This window comes from Heterodontus francisci, unplaced genomic scaffold (genome assembly GCF_036365525.1).
Source record: "Heterodontus francisci isolate sHetFra1 unplaced genomic scaffold, sHetFra1.hap1 HAP1_SCAFFOLD_1217, whole genome shotgun sequence".
NCBI lineage: Eukaryota > Metazoa > Chordata > Chondrichthyes > Heterodontiformes > Heterodontidae > Heterodontus > Heterodontus francisci.
This window is the reverse complement of record NW_027140658.1, coordinates 15,001-20,000: the sequence shown is the minus strand read 5'-3', so window position 1 is coordinate 20,000 and position 5,000 is coordinate 15,001.

Here is a 5,000-nt window from a genome sequence, read left to right as displayed (position 1 = left end):
CGACTTTTTGGTTAATGATTTCACACTTTTTACTTACTTTTGCGCTTTTTGGTTAATGATTACTCTGCTTACTGGTTAATTATTTGCCCTTTCGGACTTAGTCTCTGGACATTATTTTCGAGTTTTTGGTTAATGATTTCACACTTTTAACATATTTTTGCGCTTTTTGGTTAATGATTACTCTGCTTACTGGTTAACCATTTGCCCTTTCGGACTTAGTCTCTGCACATTATTTTCGACTTTTTGGTTAATGATTTCACACTTTTAACATATTTTTGCGCTTTTTGGTTAATGATTTCATACTTTTTACTTACTTTTGCGCCTTTTGGTTAATGATTACTCTGCTTACTGGTTAACCATTTGCCCTTTCGGACTTAGTCTCTGGACATTATTTTCGAGTTTTTGGTTAATGATTTCACACTTTTTACTTACTTTTGCGATTTTTGGTTAATGATTACTCTGCTTACTGGTTAACCATTTGCCCTTTCGGACTTAGTCTCTGGACATTGTTTTCGACATTTTGGTTAATGATTTCACACTTTTAACTTAATTTTGCGATTTTTGGTTAATGATTACTCTGCTTACTGGTTAACCATTTGCCCTTTCGGACTTAGTCTCTGGACATTGTTTTCGACATTTTGGTTAATGATTTCACACTTTTAACTTAATTTTGTGCTTTTTGGTTAATGATTTCATACTTTTTACTTACTTTTGCGATTTTTGGTTAATGATTACTCTGCTTACTGGTTAACCATTTGCCCTTTCGGACTTAGTCTCTGGACATTATTTTTGGGTTTTTGGTTAATGATTTCACACTTTTTACTTACTTTTGCCCTTTTTGGTTACTGATTACTCTGCTTACTGGTTAACCATTTGCCCTTTCGGACTTAGTCTCTGGACATTATTTTCGAGTTTTTGGTTAATGATTTCACACTTTTAACATATTTTTGCGCTTTTTGGTTAATGATTACTCTGCTTACTGGTTAATTATTTGCCCTTTCGGACTTAGTCTCTGCACATTATTTTCGAGTTTTTGGTTAATGATTTCACACTTTTAACATATTTTTGCGCTTTTTGGTTACTGATTTCATACTTTTTACTTACTTTTGCGCCTTTTGGTTAATGATTACTCTGCTTACTGGTTAACCATTTGCCCTTTCGGACTTAGTCTCTGGACATTATTTTCGAGTTTTTGGTTAATGATTTCACACTTTTTACTTACTTTTGCGATTTTTGGTTAATGATTACTCTGCTTACTGGTTAACCATTTGCCCTTTCGGACTTAGTCTCTGGACATTATTTTCGGGTTTTTGGTTAATGATTTCACACTTTTTACTTACTTTTGCGATTTTTGGTTAATGATTACTCTGCTTACTGGTTAACCATTTGCCCTTTCGGACTTAGTCTCTGGAGATTATTTTCGAGTTTTTGGTTAATGATTTCACACTTTTTACTTACTTTTGCGATTTTTGGTTAATGATTACTCTGCTTACTGGTTAACCATTTGCCCTTTTGGACTTAGTCTCTGGACATTATTTTCGGGTTTTTGGTTAATGATTTCACACTTTTTACTTACTTTTGCGATTTTTGGTTAATGATGACTCTGCTTACTGGTTAACCATTTGCCCTTTCGCACTTAGTCTCTGGAGATTATTTTCGACTTTTTGGTTAATGATTTCACACTTTTAACTTAATTTTGTGCTTTTTGGTTAATGATTTCATACTTTTTACTTACTTTTGCCCTTTTTGGTTAATGATTACTCTGCTTACTGGTTAACCATTTGCCCTTTCGGACTTGGTCTCTGGACATTATTTTCGAGTTTTTGGTTAATGATTTCACACTTTTTACTTACTTTTGCGATTTTTGGTTAATGATTACTCTGCTTACTGGTTAATTATTTGCCCTTTCGGACTTAGTCTCTGCACATTATTTTCGAGTTTTTGGTTAATGATTTCACACTTTTAACATATTTTTGCGCTTTTTGGTTACTGATTTCATACTTTTTACTTACTTTTGCGCCTTTTGGTTAATGATTACTCTGCTTACTGGTTAACCATTTGCCCTTTCGGACTTAGTCTCTGCACATTATTTTCGACTTTTTGGTTAATGATTTCACACTTTTAACATATTTTTGCGCTTTTTGGTTAATGATTTCATACTTTTTACTTACTTTTGCGCCTTTTGGTTAATGATTACTCTGCTTACTGGTTAACCATTTGCCCTTTCGGACTTAGTCTCTGGACATTGTTTTCGACATTTTGGTTAATGATTTCACACTTTTAACTTAATTTTGTGCTTTTTGGTTAATGATTTCATACTTTTTACTTACTTTTGCCCTTTTTGGTTAATGATTACTCTGCTTACTGGTTAACCATTTGCCCTTTCGGACTTAGTCTCTGGAGATTATTTTCGAGTTTTTGGTTAATGATTTCACACTTTTTACTTACTTTTGCGATTTTTGGTTAATGATTTCACACTTTTTACTTACTTTTGCGATTTTTGGTTAATGATGACTCTGCTTACTGGTTAACCATTTGCCCTTTCGGACTTAGTCTCTGCACATTATTTTCGAGTTTTTGGTTAATGATTTCACACTTTTTACTTACTTTTGCGATTTTTGGTTAATGATTTCATACTTTTTACTTACTTTTGCGATTTTTGGTTAATGATGACTCTGCTTACTGGTTAATTATTTGTACTTTCGGACTTGGTCTCTGGACATTATTTTCGACTTTTTGGTTAATGATTTCACACTTTTAACATAATTTTGCGCTTTTTGGTTAATGATTACTCTGCTTGCTTGTTACTGATTTCCCCTTTCGGACTTGATCTCTGGCCGTTCTTTTCGACCTTTTTGGATCAGGTTTCCACACTCTGAAATTATTTTGGGCTCACTGATTAGGCGAGATCAAGGGGGCATGCCTGGGCACTTTGGGCTCAGTTTGGGAAGGCGGCGTCCGTGTGCTCCTCCGCCCTTCCCGCACTTGCGGCTAGGTTTGCCAAACTGCGCTGACCCGCAGCCCTGCCTTTTTGCCCACGGCACGGAACGACTCAAGTCTGGCTCCGTTCCAGGCCGTTGCCTCCGGCTGCCCGCCGTCCGGCCGGCCTGGGACGTACCCCGGCTGACGGCGCCGGAGCCCCTCTAGCAGCCACCGGTGCCGCGGGCCAATGGGTCCGGGCGTTCCGGAGCTATCGGTGGGGAAGTGCTCTCCCCTTTTCCTGACGCCGTTCGCCCGAGCAGAGGTGCAGCCTGACGGGACTGCTGTCGCCTTCCGCGGCGCACCGGCCCCTTTCACCTGCCGTCGACCGCGCGGAGCTCGGACCTTCCTCCCCGAAGTTATGGCCCCGGCGCCGGAGGGTTCCCGGGGCCGGGCATTCAGCGGGGTGAGTCTTCACCTTCCCGGTCAGCCTGCGGGGTCGGTGCGCCGGCACTCGACGCGGGAGGGTCCCCTCTTTCCGTAGAGCCCCGCCCGGTGCCGATCGGCCGGCGGATTGCGGAGCGAACCGCGCCTGACCGACGGGCCTCGGAAACCCGTTGCAGTCGACGGGGGGGAACCGGACAGCGGGACGAGGTGCCGATTCCACCCGCAGATTCGATCCCGAAATCCCGCGGGATTCGGCGGTCCGACCCGACAGATTCAAACGTCGCCCGGGCGGCCCCCAGCGGTCGGGCCGGCCTGGTTCCGCCACCGCCCGATGCCCCTCGCCCCCGGCTACCGCCGACCGCGCCGACCGAGGGAATGCGGCCGGACGTCCGGCGGCAATCGGCCGGAAAGCGGTATGGCCATTTCCTACTGTCCCTCGGACGGGCAGAGGGGCGGCGCCGGGGCACTCGCGGACCAGGCCGCGCCCCTCCGAGCCCTACCGCCTGCCGTCGACCGCGCGGGGATCGGACCTCCCTCCCCGAAGTTATGGCCCCGGAGCCGGAGGGTAGCCGGGGCCGGGCATTCAGCGGGGTGAGTCTTCACCTTCCCGGTCAGCCTGCGGGGTCGGTGCGCCGGCACTCGACGCGGGAGGGTCCCCTCTTTCCGTAGAGCCCCGCCCGGTGCCGATCGGCCGGCGGATTGCGGAGCGAACCGCGCCTGACCGACGGGCCTCGGAAACCCGTTGCAGTCGACGGGGGGGGGAACCGGACAGCGGGACGAGGTGCCGATTCCACCCGCAGATTCGATCCCGAAATCCCGCGGGATTCGGCGGTCCGACCCGACAGATTCAAACGTCGCCCGGGCGGCCCCCAGCGGTCGGGCCGGCCTGGTTCCGCCACCGCCCGATGCCCCTCGCCCCCGGCTACCGCCGGCCGCGCAGACCGAGCGAATGCGGCCGGACGTCCGGCGGCAATCGGCCGGAAAGCGGTATGGCCATTTCCTACTGTCCCTCGGACGGGCAGAGGGGCGGCGCCGGGGCACTCGCGGACCAGGCCGCGCCCCTCCGAGCCCTACCGCCTGCCGTCGACCGCGCGGGGATCGGACCCTCCTCGCCGAAGTTATGGAGGTAAGACCGGGAGGCTGCCCAGGGTCGGGACTTCAACCGGCTGCCGCCACCCTTTCCCGCCTGTCCCACGGGCTCGGAGATCCAGGCCCTGCAAAGACCCTCCGGTCGCCACCCGACAGGTGCTTTACCGGAGAAATCGTAAACCGGCGTCAGGGCCGGACCTGTCCCGCAGAGGGCAGCCTGCGCCCTTATGCTTTCCCTTTTGCTTTGGCCCCGCAGTAGCAAATGGTTCACCGATAAGTCGGGAACCCACACGCCCGGCCCCACCCGCCCATCCTTCCGCAATGCATCGCCTAGACACACGCACCAAGGGCGCTCTCCTTCCCCCGCCTCCCACATCCCACAGGATGTGCCCTCAGACCACGGCGCCCACACAACCACCCACCCACCCACCCAACCTTCCTAAACACGCCGGCAAACATGCATCGAAACACGGCCACCTTCGCAAATTCACCCCCACGCCGACTATTAAGCCCGGCAAGACTCATTGCAGCCAACCGCGGCCAAA